At 45.4% G+C, this 18,098-nt stretch overlaps 1 protein-coding gene across 1 annotated transcript in view; it reads right to left on the bottom strand.

Moving 5' to 3' along the window:
• LOC141099767 (NFX1-type zinc finger-containing protein 1-like) overlaps positions 1-16,613 on the bottom strand; it is a 486,056-nt gene extending 469,443 nt beyond the window's left edge. The window contains exon 1 of the mRNA XM_073587805.1: positions 16,546-16,613. The gene's annotated coding sequence lies outside the window, so the exon portion shown is untranslated. The remainder of the gene's footprint in view (positions 1-16,545) is intronic.
• Positions 16,614-18,098: the final 1,485 nt, after the last annotated feature.

Below are 18,098 nucleotides of genomic sequence, written 5' to 3'. Positions count from 1 at the left end.
CATGCCGTGTCCTCCGGGTCAGGAGCTCAGCCAACTTCCAGGCAAGATGAAGTACTCCTTTCCAACACTCCGCCAACATATGTGCCTTTTCTGAACGTCTCCCTCTTAGCACCTTTGAGTGAAGTACTCACAGTACTGAGTTACACTGGAGTTCCTCCTGTCAGATGTTCCTATGAACTCTACTTGTACGGCAGACAGCTGTAGCCTACTTCAGGGACTCCTTCTACCTAGTGCCGGCTCACGCACGTTGCTGTTGTGCCCACAAGTCTGGTGTGGGAATCAAGTGGTCACTACTTCTATTCCTCCGGTGTCTGCTGCAGGACCATTAGTATCCATACAACCTCGGGGACCGGATCCCGGCCTTGCGCTTAGAACTTGGGAAGGGTTCTCCTCTAACCCTGGTCCTTGTTCTCTTATTCTCCTCACGTTCCGTATCAATCCTTTCTTTCTTATGGAGAGTCAGGCTTTCTATCAATGTTCCTTTCTTGTGCCAGCAGACCCAGATCACTGAGGTCGGCTGCAGCACTTCCTTCCTCCATCCCACTCAGGGGATCTCCTTTCACAGACTGACCTCGTCAGACTCCTGTGACTAACTAACTCAATCCTATCCTCTTCCCACTCTTTTTGTGAAAACTAAACTCCACCCGCCTCCCAGCACGCTTCGTGTTCCAAGCAGGGAGCCACCAAAGGGTGCTTTGCCACACTACTATGTTGTGTGGGATGCAGGTATTGGAGTGTGGTCAGATGTCTCCACCTTACCTGGATAGCGGGGTACCACACCTCAGGAGGAGGTGCAATACCTCTGTGGCGACTGAACCCTCAGGAGTGCCACATAAACATCGGGTATCTAGGAGCCGCGCGACTCCTGGATACCTGATGTTTACCTTGGAAACCAGCGTGTACGCCAGTTTCCAAGCTAAACAGCGGGTATCCAGGAGCCGCGACTCCTGGATACCCGATGTTTACATTAGAAACCAGCGTCGCTGATCGCTGGTCTCTCGCTGCCACACGCAGCGATGCCCGTTGGGCAGCGGGAGACCAGCGATCGAAAAACGGCCTGGGACGTTCGACGATGATCAGCGATAACCGGAAGAGGGGCCGGTCGCTGATCCCCGTCACACACAGACGAGATCGCTGATGTGTCACAAAATCAATCTCGCTAGCGAGATCGCTGTATGTGACGGGACCCTTACTCCAAAAACCTTACGGGTATGTTCCCACGGTAAGTAAACGCTGTGGGTTGGACGCTGCGTACATCCGCAGCGTCAAACCCACAGTGGCCAGATATTACATCATAGTGTATGGGATTTCATGAAATCCCATCTACACTATGCGTCCTAAGACGCCTCCGGCTTCCCTGCGGAGACGGATATGTGGCGCGTCTTTCCAGACCGCAGCATGTCAAATTATATAGTGGAGCAAAAGTAAACTTGGTACTCAACTTATTTCCAGAAGTAATTTTTAATGCAGTCCAATCAATATGACAGAGACGTTTCGGTCCTACTCGGACCTTCGTCAGTCCGACTGCTTAGAGAAGAAAAATCGAGAACGGACGTCATCGCGGTCATTCTCGCAAAGGATTACTGGGACCGGGAGCGTGGAGAGAGGAGGGAAGGCTGCGCGGGACGCCGGAAGGTAAGAATAACAATATTATTTATTTTTTTTAATTTTTTTACATCCTATCTTTTACTATTGGCAGCCTCAATAGTAAAAAGTTGGTCACAATCGTCAAACACTATGTCAAACAACCTGTCAATCAGTTCTCCAAGCGATGCTGCAGATCACTTGGAAAACGCTAGCATTCTGCAATCTAATTACGCTTGCAAAACGCTAGTTTTTGCATGGGAAAATCGCGGGAATTTAAAATGCGACTTTCCCGCCGAATGGAATCAGGAATTCTCGCTGTAATTTCCGCGAGAGTTCCGCTACGTGTGAATGTAGCCTAAGGCTGGAGTCACACTTAACGTATAAAAATACGCACTGTATTGTACGGTCGTAATACGCAGAAATATTCCCTGAACAGTGATCCGCATGTCATCTGTTGTCAAGGTGTGGCCACGTATTTTGCGCTTGTAAGTATCCGTATGTAATCTGTATGGCATCCGTATGCCGAGATTTTCTCGCTGGCTTGCAAAATGGACACATAATGGAGCCCAATGACAGGTCAAAACCCAAACGAAAGAATAGATATTGACACATAGAATATATATATATATATATATATATATATATATATACACTCACTGGCCACTTTATTAGGTACACCATGCTAGTAAGGGGTTGGACCCCCTTTTGCCTTCAGAACTGCCTCAATTCTTCGTGGCAGAGATTCAACAAGGTGCTGGAAGCATTCCTCAGAGATTTTGGACCATATTGACATGATGGCATCACACAGTTGGCGCAGATTTGTCGGCTGCACATCCCTGATGCGAATCTCCCGTTCCACCACATCCCAAAGATGCTCTATTGGATTGAGATCTGGTGACTGAGGAGGCCATTTGAGTACAGTAAACTCATTGTCATGTTCAAGAAACCAATCTGAGATGATTCGAGCTTTATGACATGGCGCATTATCCTGCTGAAAGTAGCCATCAGATGTTGGGTACATTGTGGTCATAAAGGGATGGACATGGTCAGCAACAATACTCAGGTAGGCTGTGGCGTTGCAACGATGCTCAATTGGTACCAAGGGGCCCAAAGAGTGCCCAGAAAAAATTCCCCACACCATGACACCACCACCACCAGCCTGAACCGTTGATACAAGGCAGGATGGATCCATGCTTTCATGTTGTTTACGCCAAATTCTGACCCTACCATCCGAATGTCGCAGCAGAAATCGAGACTCATCAGACCAGGCAACGTTTTTCCAATCTTCTACTGTCCAATTTCGATGAGCTTGTGCAAATTGTAGCCTCAGTTTCCTGTTCTTAGCTGAGAGGAGTGGTACCCAGTGTGGTCTTCTGCTGCTGTAGCCCATCTGCCTCAAAGTTCGACGCACTGTGCGTTCAGAGATGCTCTTCTGCCTACCTTGGTTGTAACGGGTGGCAATTTGAGTCACTGTTGCCTTTCTATCAGCTCGAACCAGTCTGCCCATTCTCCTCTGACCTCTGGCATCAACATGGCATTTCCGGCCACAGAACTGCCGCTCACTGGATTTTTTTTCTTTTTCGGACCATTCTCTGTAAACCCTAGAGATGGTTGTGCGTGAAAATCCCAGTAGATCAGCAGTTTCTGAAATTCTCAGACCAGCCCTCCTGGCACCAACAATCATGCCACGTTCAAAGGCACTCAAATCACCTTTCTTCCCCATACTGATGCTCGGTTTGAACTGCAGGAGATTGTCTTGACCATGTCTACATGCCTAAATGCACTGAGTTGCCGCCATGTGATTGGCTGATTAGAAATTAAGTCTTAACACACAGTTGGACAGGTGTACCTAATAAAGTGGCCAGTGAGTGTATATATCTAATATATAAAGCTCCATGTGGATGTGTGTGGATGTATGTATGTGTGTGCGTATGTCCAGGATTGGCATCCGCACCATCGCAGCTACAGCCACAAAATTTTGCAAAGTCACGCGTCTGGACTCCGAGAGAGTCATAGGCTATGTTGTGAGGTGAAATTTTAACCCCGCGCGTTCCAATTCACCAAACAATTTTGCCCCTATCTACATAATGGGAAAATGAAAGGAAAAGTGTTGGAGGCAAATTGACAGCTGCCAGATGTGAACAAGGGGGACTTAAAGAATGAGAGCGATGGCGCCAAACAGTATATACCGTACAGTTGCTAAGGTGGGGCCCTGACATGGGATACTCACCACACACAGGGATATGAACACACACACAAAATGCGCCACACACTACCACGTGCGTCAACACATATACCACCCTCAGCACACATTTCACCACACATACATCAACCTCGCCACATAAAAGTCGAAACACAAAAGTCGCCCCTCAAAACTCGCCACGCTGTCCCAGAGCTGTTTAAAAGATGAAAAATGCTATCAGCAACAGTTTTCTTTGTAGACAGTTGTGGTAACTGAGGCCTATTATTCTTATCATTTCTATGGTGTTATCGACTATTAGATACACGGCTCAGCAGACAGTATCAAACAGAATAGGATTAGATACACGGCTGAGCAGTTAGTAACACACATAATAGGATTAGATACACGGCTCAGCAGTCAGTATCACACAGGATAGGATTAGATACACGACTGAGCAGTCAGTAACACACAGGCTAGGATTAGATACACGGCTCAGCAGTCAGTATCACACAGGAGAGGATTAGATACACGGCTCAGCAGTCAGTATCACACAGGATAGTATTAGATACACGGCTCAGCAGACGGTATCACACAGGCTTGGATTAGATACACTGCTCAGCAGTCAGTATCACACAGGATAGGATTAGATACACGGCTGAGCAGTCAGTAACACACGATAGGATTAAATACACAGCTCAGCAGAAAGTATCACACAGGAGAGGATACTTGGGTAATCGTTTAGTTAATTTGTTTTGCAAATCTGTAGTGTTGAATATATGATGTGAAATGTTTTTATGTGCAATATAATCATTATAATTTGTCATAACTAACCACAGTTGGTTACTAGGCCCAGGCAACGTCGGGCTCTTCAGCTAGTATATATATATATATATATACTAGCTGAAGAGCCCGGCGCTGCCCGGGCATAGTAACTAACTGTGGTTAGGGTTAGTTATAACAAAGTATAATTATCCCATATACCCATCATACATATCCATGATCCCATAGGCCTGTGCCCATATACCCATCATACATGTCCTCTATCCCATAGTCGAGTGCCCATATACCCATCACACATCCTCCATCCCATAGTCCCATGCCCATATACCCATCATACATATCCTCCATCCCATAGTCCCATGCCCATATACCCATCATACATATTCGCCATCCCATAGTCGAGTGCCCATATACCCATCACACATCCTTCATCTCATAGTCCCATGCCCATATACCCATCATATATATCCTCCATCCCATAGTCCCGTTCACATATACCCATCATACATATCCGCCATCCCATAGTCCTGTGCCCATATACCCGTCATACATATCCTCCATCCCATAGTCCAGTGCCCATATACCCATCACACATCTTCCATCCCATAGTCCCGTGCCCATATACCCATCATACATATCCGCCATCCCATAATCCCGTGCCCATATACCCGTCATACATATCCTCCATCCCATAGTCCAGTGCCCATATACCCATCACACATCCTCCATCCCAGTCAATCATTATGACATCATAATGAACGGCGGGGCTTGCAACCTATGATGACATCAGCATCGCCATGGCAACCATTAGGACATCATAATGAGGGGCGGGGCTTGATACGCACAGTTTCCCCATTATGTAGATAGGGGCATTATGACATCATAATGAGGGGCGGGGCTTGACACACACACACTTTTTCCCCATTATGTAGACAGGGGCAAAATTGTTTGATGAATTGGAACGCGCGGGGTTAATATTTCGCCTCACAACATAGCCTAGGACGCTCTCGGGGTCCAGACGTGTGACTGTGCCAAATTTTGTGGCTGTAGCTGCGACGGTGCGGATGCCAATCCCGGACATACACACACACACACATACATACACACGTACATACATACACACTTTGAGCTTTATATATTAGATATATATACAGTATATATATATATATATATATATATATATATATATATATATATTTACATTTCATAGAGTTCTACATAGCAGAATAGCCGCAAAATCAATGTCGGCATCTGTAAAATAATTCTAAAACCCGACATGAAATGACATAACACGATTTCATTTCATGTATTTTTTTTATATGTCCCTAACTAATAATTAAGTTAGGGTTTCTTTGTAAAATTTGTGACATCTAGGTGTTAAATTAAGGGGTTAATTTGTTGTAAAAAATGTGTGGGCTCCCGCGGAACAATGGCAACCAGAGAAGTAAAGCAGGTGAGTGAAGGCAGATTTTAATAGCTTTGAGAGGGACCATTGTTTTGGCCCCCCCTGGCTACAAAAATCTGCCCCCAGACACCCCAGAAAAGGCGCATCTGTAAGATGCACCTTTTCTGGCACTTATATCCTCTCTTTTCCCATTGCCCTGTAGCGGTGGCTAATGGGTTAATATTAATGGGTTAATGTCACCTTGCTATTGGAAGGTGACATTAAGCCGATTAATAATGGAGGGGTGTCAATAAGACACTTATCCATTATTAACCCTAGACTATTATTAAACGGTTATAAAACACACACAGACATTAATGAAAAATTATTTTAATGAAATAAAGACACCTAGATTTTGACCAGATTTATTCCTCTGCTAATCAAAAAAAAAAACATTGATCTGTAACAAAAATAAAACAAAAAAACAACAATAGACTTACCTCTCCGCTGCTCAGTCAGGTCCCCCCGCTGCAATCTATCAGAAGGGGTTAAGTGGTTTAGAACGGGACCGGTGATAATGCGACCAGCCCGCTCTAAACCACTGCCAGAATGAATTGGTTCATCTCTGCGATCTCGGGTGCCATATTTACATACTTACCTGACCAGGAGGAGTGTTGCCGCAGTGCTTCACTTCGGCTGGAGACCAGGGCAGGAGTGCGGCCGGAATTGCGCATGCGCATAGCGCGATCCGACGCCATTTTACTGAAGACAGTAGTGTGTCTTCTGCAATATGGTGCTGGACAGCGCTATGGGCATGCGCATACTCCGGCGCCAGACTCCTCCCCCGGCCTCCAGCAGAACGTGACGGAGCTGGAGCACAGGAAAGAAGGGTGAGTATAAATTTTTTTTGTATGTGTGTAGTTTAATAGGGGTGAGGGGGACCATACATATCAGGAAAAGGGGGGTGAGGGGACCATGCATACCAGGAAAGGGGCGAGAGGGGACCATGCATACCAGTATTGGGGGGCGATGGGACCATGCATACCAGGATAGGGGGGGTGAGGGGACCATGCATACCACGAAAGGGGAGTGAGGGGACCATGCATTCCACAAAAGGGGGGTGAGGGGACCATACATACGACGAAAGGGGAGTGATGGGACCATGCATACCACGAAAGGGGGGTGAGGGTACCATGCATACCACAAAAGGGGGGTGAGGAGACCATACATACCACGAAAGGGGGGTGAGGCAACCATGTATACCACGAAAGGAGGGTGAGGGGATCATGCATACCACAAAAGGAGGGTGAGTGGACCATGCATACCACGAAAGGGGGGTGAGGGGACCATGCATACCACGAAAGGGGGGTGAGAGGACCATGCATACCACGAAAGCGGGGTGAGGGGACCATGCAAACCGCGAAAAGAGGGTGAGGGGACCATGCATACCACGAAAGGAGGGTGAGGGGACCATACATACCACGAAAGGGGGGTGAGGGGACCATGCACACCACGAAAGGAGGGTGAGGGGACCATGCATACCATGAAAGGGGGGTGAGAGGACCATGCATACCACGAAAGCGGGGTGAGGGGACCATGCAAACCGCGAAAAGAGGGTGAGGGGACCATGCATACCACGAAAGGAGGGTGAGGGGACCATGCATACCACGAAAGGGGGTGAGGGGACCATGCACACCACAAAAGGAGGGTGAGGGGACCATGCATACCACGAAAGCGGGGTGAGGGGACCCTGCACACCACGAAAGGAGGGTGAGGGGACCATGCATACCACGAAAGGAGGGTGAGGGGATCATGCATACCATAAAAGGGGGGTGAGGGGACCATGCATACAACGAAAGGAGGGTGAGGGGACCATGCATACCACGAAAGGAGGGTGAGGGGACTATGCATACCACGAAAGGGGGGTGAGAGGACCATGCATACCACGAAAGCGGCGTGAGGGGACCATGCACACCACGAAAGGAGGGTGAGGGGACCATGCATACCACGAAAGGAGGGTGAGGGGACCATGCATACCACGAAAGGAGGGTGAGGGGACCATGCATACCAGGAAAGGGGAGTGAGGGGACCAATGCATATCACGAAAGGAGGGTGAGGGGACCATGCATACCACGAAAGTGGGTGAGGGGACCATGCATACCACGAAAGGGAAGTGAGGGGACCATGCATACTACGAAAGGGGAGTGATGGGACCATGCATACCACGAAAGGGGGGGTGAGAGGACCATGCATACCACGAAAGGGGGGTGAGGGGACCATACATGCCACGAAAGGGGGGTGAGAAGACCATGCTTACCAGGATATGGGGGTGAGGGGGCCATGCATACCACGAAAGGAGGGTGAGGGGACTATGCATTCCACGAAAGGAGGGTGAGGGGACCATGCATACCACGAAAGGGGGGTGAGAGGACCATGCATACCATGAAAGCGGGGTGAGGGGACCATGCACACCAGGATAGGGGGGTGAGGGGACCATGCATACCACGAAAGGGAAGTGAGGGGACCATGCATACTACGAAAGGGGAGTGATGGGACCATGCATACCACAAAAAGGGGGGTGAGAGGACCATGTATACCAGGACTGGGGGGTGAGAGGACCATGTATATCAGGATTGGGCGGTGAGGGGTAGCATGCATACCAGGATTGGGGGGTGAGGGGACCATGCATACCAGGATTGGGGGGTGAGAGGACCATGCATACCAGGATGGGGGGGTGAGAAGACCATGCATACCAGGATATGGGGGTGAGGGGGCCATGCATACCAGGATAGGGGGGGTGAGGGGACCATACATGCCAGGATAGGGATAAGGGGGTACCATGCATACCAAGATTGGGGGGGTGAAGGTACCATGCATACCAGGAATGGGGGTGAGGGCGCCATGCTTACCAGGATAGGGATAAGGGGGTACCATGCATACCAGGATAGGGATGAGGGGGTACCATGCATACCAGGATGAGGAATAGGGTGCCATGCATACCAGGGGATTGGGGGGGCGGTGAGGGTACCATGCATACCAGGATAGGGATGAGGGGTGCCATGCACACCAGGATAGGAGGGGGGCAGCACATACCAGGATGGGAGACCATATACCAATAAAAATGCTCGCCACCCGGGCGTAGAACGGGTTCATAGCTAATATATATATATATATATATATATATATATGTGTGTGTATTCTATGTGTCTATACAGTATCTATTCTTTTGTTTCTTTATTAAACATGTCAGTGTGATTTTACTGTCTCGCAAAAAGAATTGCCGGCTTTTGTTAAAGGACACCGGGTGCGTATTTCTCACAAGTCACACGTCTGGTCCGTATGTAATCCGTATTTTTTGCGCCCCCATAGACTTGCATTGGCGTATTTCGGCCAGAATACGCTGACAATCGCAGCATGCTGCGATTGTCTCAGCCCGTAAAATACGGCCAATAAATATACACCTGTTGGGAGCTGCCCCATAGAGAATCATTGGTCCGTGTGCAATGCGTGGTTTTAGCGCCTCTCACTCGTCCGTATTTCTCTCTAGTGTGACGCCGGTCTAAGGGGATTTTCCAGTTCCCTGTATCCTTGTTTAAAAACAAACAAGCTATGCTTTAGGGCCCCGTTATACGTATCAATGTCCCAGCGATCCCACCAACGATCCGATGTGGATGGGATCGCTGGGACATAGCTAGCTGATCGCTGGTGAACTGTCACAGACAGCCCCTCCAGCGATCAGGACCAGCGAGCAAGCTGGTTTCCAATGTAAACAGCGGGTATCTAAGAGCCGTGCTGCTCTTGGTTACCCGCTGTTTACCTTGGAGCCGCGTGGCTCATGTCACACACAGCGATGTCGCTGGCAAGATCGCTGTGGCGTCACAAAATCAGCGATCTCGCTGGCAATGTCGCTGTGTGTGACAGGGCCTTTACTCATCCTCCTCAGTGCCAGCACTGTTTCTATGCTGCTTCTCACAGTGTTTATTACTGTCTGCTGCCTTAACCCTTTAAGGACCAGGGGTATTTCTGTTTTTGTGTTTCATTTTTTGCTCCCCTTCTTCCCACAGCCATAACTTTTTTATTTTTCCATCAATATGGCCATGTGAGAGCTTGTTTTTTGCAGGACGAGTTGTACTTCTGAATGGCACCATTGATGTTACTATATCGTGTACTGGAAAACAGGAAAAAACTGAAAGTGCAGTGAAATTGCAAAAAAGTGCAGTTCCACAATTGTTATTTTCTTCCATGTTCACTAACTGCTAAAATTGACCACCATTATGATTCTCCAGATGATTGCGAGTTCATAGGCACCAAACATGTCTAGGTTCTTTTTTATTTAAGTGGTGAAAAAAAAACAAAGTTTGTAAGAACTGTAGAATGTAAGCCCGCAAGGGCAGGGTCCTCTCCCCTATGTATCAGTCTGTGATTGTTAGTTTGTTTACTGTAAGTGATATCTATAATTTGTATGTAACCCCTTTTCATGTACAGCACCATGGAATGGTACTACATAAATAAATAATAGGTAAGCACAATACCCAAGCCCATTATCCTTCAAAGGAGCGGGCTACACTCTCAATGCACAAATATATCACAAAGGTTATGTCACTGTCAGGTGACCCAATAACCAAGAGTGTCACTCATTTCATAAAATACATGTTTTATTAAACATTAATTGACATACAACCATAAAACCATTGCCTCAAACCAACACTTATAGGAAGGAGAAACAGCAAAAGGATACAATTCCAATTATATAATGTGTCAAAATTTAAAGAAAATGACTACAGTATCCTGAATAATATAATATGCCCAACAATATACTTAGTATTTATTGATTAGATACATTTTTAATTAAACTATAGAAAATTGCATGCAAAAAACCTGCATAGATATGAATGAAATTTACTGCCTTAATTTGAATAGAATCTAACACACAATTCACACCATTAAATAACTATTCATTAATCAGCTGTTGCTGCTGCTACACCACCATAGCCTTACACATAAGTGGTGCGGGGAATCAGCATCCTACTCCATGCCTAACTCCACTGTGCACACCGCTCAGGTAATATGTATTTGGCGATTTATTCATCACATTTATTTTCATGCTTTGGGTCATTTTAACCTGCATACATGAGAGGCTGTGGTAGCGCTGTAGCAGCAATGGCTGCATATATTGCATATTGTGGGTGATTAGAATCCACATATGTGTAAGGCTATGGTGGTGTAGCAGCAGCAATAGCTGATTAATGAATAGTTATTTAATGGTGTATATTGTGTGTTAGATTCTATTCAAATTAAGGCAATAAATTTCATTCATATCTATGCAGGTTTTTGCATGCAATTTTCTACAGCCATTTAGCCCTGCAGTATCTAATTAAAGATACTAAGTATATTGTGGGGCATATTATATGTGTAAAGCTATGGTGGTGTAGCAGCAGCAACAGCTGATTAATGAATAGTTATTCAATGGTGTGAATTATGTGTTAGATTCTATTCAAATTATGGCAGTAAATTTTATTCACATCTATGCAGGTTTTTTGCATGCAATTTTCTATAGTTTAATTAAAAATGTATCTAATCAATAAATACTAAGTATATTGTTGGGCATATTATATTATTCAGGATACTGTAGTCATTTTCTTTAAATTTTGACTCATTATATAATTGGAATTGTATCCTTTTGCTGTTTCTCCATCCTATAAGTGTTGGTTTGAGGCAATGGTTTTATGGTTGTATGTCAATTAATGTTTAATAAAACATGTATTTTATGAAATGAGTGACACTCTTGGTTATTGGGTCACCTGACAGTGACATAACCTTTGTGATATATAAATAAATAATAAAAAAAAAAATTTTAAATCGCCATTTTCCGAGACCTGTGGCATTTCCATTTTTTTGAGATCTGGGGCTGGGAGAGGGCTTATTTTTTGCGCGCCGAGCTGACTTTTTTAGTGATACCATTTTGGGAGAGATACAATGTTTTGATCGCCCATTATTGCATTTTATTTCAATGTTGCAGCCACTAAAAAAATGTAATTCTGACTGTTTAATATTTTTTCTCGTTACGCTTTTACCAAACAGATTTATTTCTTTAAAATATAGATTGGGTGATTCTGAAAGCGGGATACAAAATATGTGTATTTTTTTTAAAAAAATGTAACTATTTTATTTTGAATGGGGTGAATGGGGGTAATTTGAACATATATATTATATATATATATATATATATATATTTTTATATTTTTTCTTTAAAAACTTTTTATCTGCTTCAGTAGTCTCAATGGAAGCTGCAGTCCTGCTCTGTGTAGCAGAAATGCTCACTTACTAAGAGCGCTGACTGTGGGGCAGCGCTCATAGCGATCCAGCAATGACAACCACAAGGGTCTGCTGCAGACCCTGAGTTGTCATGCCAACCCATCAGCGACTCGCAGTCATGTGACATGGGCGCTGATGGGCGGGATTAGGGATGCGCTTCCGGCACGTGCATGTTAAATGCCGCAGTTGGAGTTTGACAGCAGCATTTAACATGTTAACAGCCGCGGGTGGATGGCAATTCCACCTGCGGCTGTTTAGGGGGAACATGACAGCTGATCAGATCAGCTGTCATGTGCCGGAAAAGGTGCAGGCTCATTGGACGTTAAGGTCATGTCCACAGAACTCCAGACAATAACAAATAATGCCCAAGCTGATGACAAAAGGGAATGACTGCACTCACTGATTGGCTGTAGCGCTGTCAACGTGACATAAGTGCTGCAGACAATAAAACTAAGTTCCCAAGATAAGTATTTAAGTTTGATTAATGTAATTTAATAGGAAAAATCAACACATAAAAGTCAGCTTAATGGCAATGGAAATTGACATCTTGCAGATCTAAAAAAACACCACAGGTCAGTTTATGCGCTGTAAAAAAAAAGCACAGCGGTCATAATATTATGGTTATGATGCTGGCACAGCTGCTGAGTTTTCCCAGGCAGTTTCAGTAAAACTTCCTGAGGCTGCTCTGCCAGCAGTTTTGCTGTAGTTCTTGCAGTGGCTCTGCCGCCAGCAACTTTTCTTCTACACTGTTAAGTATAGAGCAGGTGACTTCCACCCAGAGATTGAGCATACCTCTTGTCACTTTGGTTTCCGATCCCTGAAGCGGTTAAAAATGGTAACATAAAACAAAACATCTACACAGCAATGTCATTTTGATATTGCTGTGCATCATCTTCATTTTATGGAGTGCTTTCCCTGCGCTTTTTCCAGGCAGATTCTGAGAGGCATTCACCTGAGAAAGACATTGCATGCACCTAGTCTATGACTATCTGCACACAACAGCTTTTTCAGGTTTCCTCCTGGAATCTGCCTAAGGCTAAGCGCACACGTACCGGAACTCTCGCGGAAATTACCATGAGAATTCCGGAATTCCAGTCCGCGGGAAAATCGCATTTTAAATTCCCGCGATTTTCCCGCGTAAAAACTAGCATTTTGCAAGCGTATTTAGCTTGCAAAATGCTAGCGTTTTCCAAGCGATCTGTAGCATCGCTTGGAGAACTGATTGACAGGTTGGTCACACTCATCAAACATAGTGTTTGACAAGTGTGACCAACTTTTTACTACTGAGGCCGCCTATGCGGCATCAATAGTAAAAGATAGAATGTAAAAAAAAAATAAAAAATACTGTTATTCTTACCTACCGACGTCCCGCGCATCCGTTCCCAGTAATCCTTTGCGAAAATGCCCGCGATGTCGTCCGTTCTCGCGGGATCGCGACGTCTCGCGGTGATTCGCGATGACGTCGCGCGAATGACCGCGAGACTTCGCGATCCCGCGAGATCGGACGCCATCGCGGGCATTTTCGCAAAGGATTACTGGGACCGGAGCGTGGAGAGAAGCGAGAATGCTGCGCAGGATGTCGGAGGGTGAGAATAACAATATTTTTTATTTTATAATTCTATTTTTTACAGGGATATGGTACCCAAAGCCCGGAGGACAGTCTCCTCTCCTCCGGACCGTGGGTACCATCCGCAATTGTTCTGCTTACTTTCCGCATGTTGTGCACAGCCACATGCGGGAAGGAAGCGGAACAATGCATTCCTATGGGTGTGGGAGCGCCGCGATTCCGCAAAATAATGAGCATGCTGCGTTTTTTACCGCGAAGCGATTCCGCCGCGGTAAAAACCGCAGCATTAGCACAGCATTGCGGAATCCCATAGGAATGCATGGGATGCTTATTTTTCGCGTTTTTGCGGCAAAATCGTGCGGTTAAAACCGCCGCGGAAACGCGAAAAAAACGCCACGTGTGAACTCAGCCTAAGGCTGGAGTCACACACAACGAATAAAAAATCGGTCCCATTTTAACGGTACGAAATCGCACAAAGAATTCTTGTCCAGGGATCCGTCTGTCATCCCATTTTCCGGCGATGAACCGATTTTATTCGCATCTAAGCATCAAATTGACATCCAATGCCAATGCCTGATGCTCTTTCCTGTGACCTGGAGAAGTCTTGCGATTTAATCGCAAGTCACACGTGTGGTGCGTTTTCAATGCGATTTTTAATCGCATCCATAGACTTGCATTGTCGAATCCGAACCGAAAATTGGTGACAATCGCAGCATGCTGCGATTGTCTCGGTCCGAGGAACGGATCCGATAAAAAAACGCATGATGGGAGCAGAACCATAGAATAACATTGGGACGAATGTTTTTATCGCATTGCATTCGTCTGATTTAATCGCGTGTGACTCCAGCCTAAAAAGATGATGCTGAAGAAACGCAAAAAAACTAATTTAAAGCACAGCAATGTAAAAAAAACATTTCTGTGCACATGTTCCATCTTGTGTAACTTCTTTTAACTGCGGTATAGAGAGAGAGAAAGATTCCCCATATGATTCAGCACCCTTCCTTCTGATGCATGATTAGTGGTCCATTAATCATGCATCAGAAGGAAGGGTGCTGCATCATATGGGGAACAACAGATGCAACAAAGGAAGAAAAGAAAAGACACCACAGCGATGCACGCACCTAAATATACATAAAATATACAAAAGTTTATTGAGCAACATAGACAAAATCTAAAACCAAGTAATAACCATTTAACAGCCTCAGGGCAATCATATGTCTAATAAATGCACAGCAATACACACAAACAAATGTTAGGAATAAAACATGAAGCTGTGTGTGTCACAGCGATACGTGTGGGCTTTTCCCTGTGTCCTACCATGACCTCCTGCAGCACCCCTCCTGGGCTCTTTCGTTATAGGTGTCGTAGGTATATCCTGACCCCTTTCTAACATATGTATTGACATAGTGTGTTTATTGCATGGCCGTCTCATCCTGTCTATTCTGAGACTTCAGCTATCTGTTGCTCCAATGTCATTGCAGGCATATATTAGTTCAACCATTCTCTATTACCTTGAGAATCATTTCTCTGGCTATTCTCCATTGTGCACACCAGGAGGGGATTAACACTCAAAACAAATGGGCTTGTGCTCATGTATATGGTTGCCTTAGTATTGAGCAAGTGTGCTTGGATAAGGTGTTATCTGAGCATGCTCAGGTGCTAATAGGGCATCTTCGGCGTGCTCAAATACTATGTTTGAATCCCTGCAGCTGCATGTCTCGCCGCTGTTTGACAGCCACAACATGTGCATGGATTATCTGTTTGTTAGGCAATCGCTGCATGTGGTCAGGCTGTTGAACAGACGCAAGACATTCAGCCATGGCGACTCAAACATAGTACTTGAGGATGCTGAGGATACTTTTACACACGTGTGCTCAGATAATACCTTATCCGAGCAAACTTGCTCATTACTAAGGTCCTGGGTTCAAATCCCACCAAGGAGAACGTCTGCAAGGAGTTTGTATGTTCTTCCTGTGTTTGCGTGGGTTTCCTCCGGGTACTCCGGTTTCCTCCCACATTCCAAAGACATACTGATAGGGAATATAGATTGTGAGCCCCATCGGGGACAGTGATGATAATGTCTGTAAAGCCCTGTGGAATTAATGGTGCTATGTAAATGAGTTAAATAAATACTATTGGAATGACTGTGTACCATTACTGATGTCTGTAGACACTAGAATTATGTATCCTATTAGAGGAACTTATTTCTACTATCATAGGTATGATTACGCACAGTTAGTGTGTTATATACTGTAGTTATTACTTGCTTTTAGATGTTGTCCATGTTTATCAATAAACTTTTGTCTATTTTATTTACATTTAAGTGTGTGCATCCCTAGGTGCTGTCTATTTTTTCTTCCTTTGTTACTTCTGCTTCAGGGTTTGGAAAACTGGAAGAGGTTAAAAGAAGTAACAAGCTCATTATTTGGGTGGCTTCTGCAAATCTGCAGCCTGTTGGGTGCATGTGCATACACAGCAGAATAGCCTAAGGTTAGGTCTGCACATATGCCCTATCCCACAGCTTTCCCTCTTCATCATCTATCTTTTCTCCATTCCTGTTTCTTATAGACTGTAATTTGCATCGTCACTGTTGTGTATTTGGTTCCCTTCTTTAACAGAATTAGTAGCATCATCATCATCATAGGAATTACTAGCTGGAAAACAACAACAAGAGTCAATTCTACTTTCCAGTAATGTGAATATTGCCTGATCCTATGTCTATGTCCTTACCTTATATATGAAGATCTCCTAGCTCCTGGCATACTGTGGGCACTGGGCAGCAGTGGTATGTGCATGTGCCATCATCTCCATTTATACAAAACTTAAGTTTCATTTCTTGCTCATTGCATCATCAGGCCACACCTTACCTAATACTGTGTTATAACAGATCAAAACCACAGGGGCTGATACTGTCTGCAGAACAATGTTTAACACTTGACACTAGTATTGTCGATGTTTCCGATGGGAAAACCCAACGTGTTATTATTCCGATTAACTGATGACACCACCCTCTTAATACCTAATAAAATGAGAACACAATAACTTATATGAATAATTATGGCCACAGCAGATTTTATTTAAAACAAACATATAATGATAATAAATGTATAACATGCTGAGCGGGGTCCTTGAAGCTCCAAAATCTGTTGATTACCAAACATAGAAAAGTGAACATAAAAGAGCACAATAATCACAAGGGTTCCATTGTTCACTTAACTTCCTGGGGATCCGACAAACCCTTGCCAAAGCGCCCTCAAAAAATTCACCAGATCCAGACCCATATTTAAATTCCAAATAGAGGAATCCATCTCCCAATAGATCCCCCAGACCAATTTATAACCAACTTCAAGGACCCCCCAACCGCCATTAAAACCACCATGATCCGAAAATTGCCCCCATAAATTCCACACCAAAAACATCTCAAGTACCAAAAAAGGGATGGGCGGGCGGGACTATACTTGACCCCTGTGAGCGGAAACCAAGTGGGCCCCACCCCTGACCTGGCCATATAACTGACCCCAGACAGTACCCTCCCCTAATATGATGCCCCTGCCCTCTCCAACCCATTATCATGTCAGTCTCCGCCCACATTGTGGGGGGGGCGGCTCTGCTCCGGCCTTTGCCTGACCCTCGTATTGTTGATGTTTCCGGTGGGATAATCCAACTTATTATTGTCACGACTGCGGCCACAGATGCGGCCCAGCAGGCGCCTCCACGCTGATGGCGAGGGGGCGGGCGTCCCCCGAGGATGCAATATGGACCCTCTATACCACAGAGGGGGACCCGGACCTACCCGAACTAGGGAAGGGCAGCGACCGGGATTCTGTGGCAGCTGAGCATGTGGACAAGGACACGTAGGACTTGATGACACCGCACAACTTCAGGTATAAATAAAGTTTACTTAAAGTAAAGTCACAGTACATAGACAAAACCAGGACACACGAGGTCATCAGGACATCAGGACACATGATTTCATCAGGACATACGAGGTCATCAGGACACACGAGGTCATCAGGATACACGAGGTCATCAGGACATCAGGATACATGAGGTCGTCAGGACATCAGGAAACACGAGGTCATCAGGATAAACGAGGTAATCAGGAAATCAGGACACACGAGGTCATCAGGACATCAGGACACACAAGGTCATCAGGATACACGAGGTTATCCGGACGCAGGCAGGACATCAGCGTCATCCACAGTACATCAGAGTCACTGGCAGACATCAGATGGGAGTCGTTTGGTTCCGGACATCTAACACGACCTACAGGCACCACTGCA

This window comes from Dendrobates tinctorius, unplaced genomic scaffold (genome assembly GCF_039654945.1).
Source record: "Dendrobates tinctorius isolate UK_male_01 unplaced genomic scaffold, ASM3965494v1 ptg000102l, whole genome shotgun sequence".
Classification (NCBI taxonomy): Eukaryota; Metazoa; Chordata; class Amphibia; order Anura; family Dendrobatidae; genus Dendrobates; species Dendrobates tinctorius.
The sequence above is the reverse complement of the archived record's forward strand: the minus strand, read 5'-3'. Positions and strand labels throughout refer to the sequence as shown.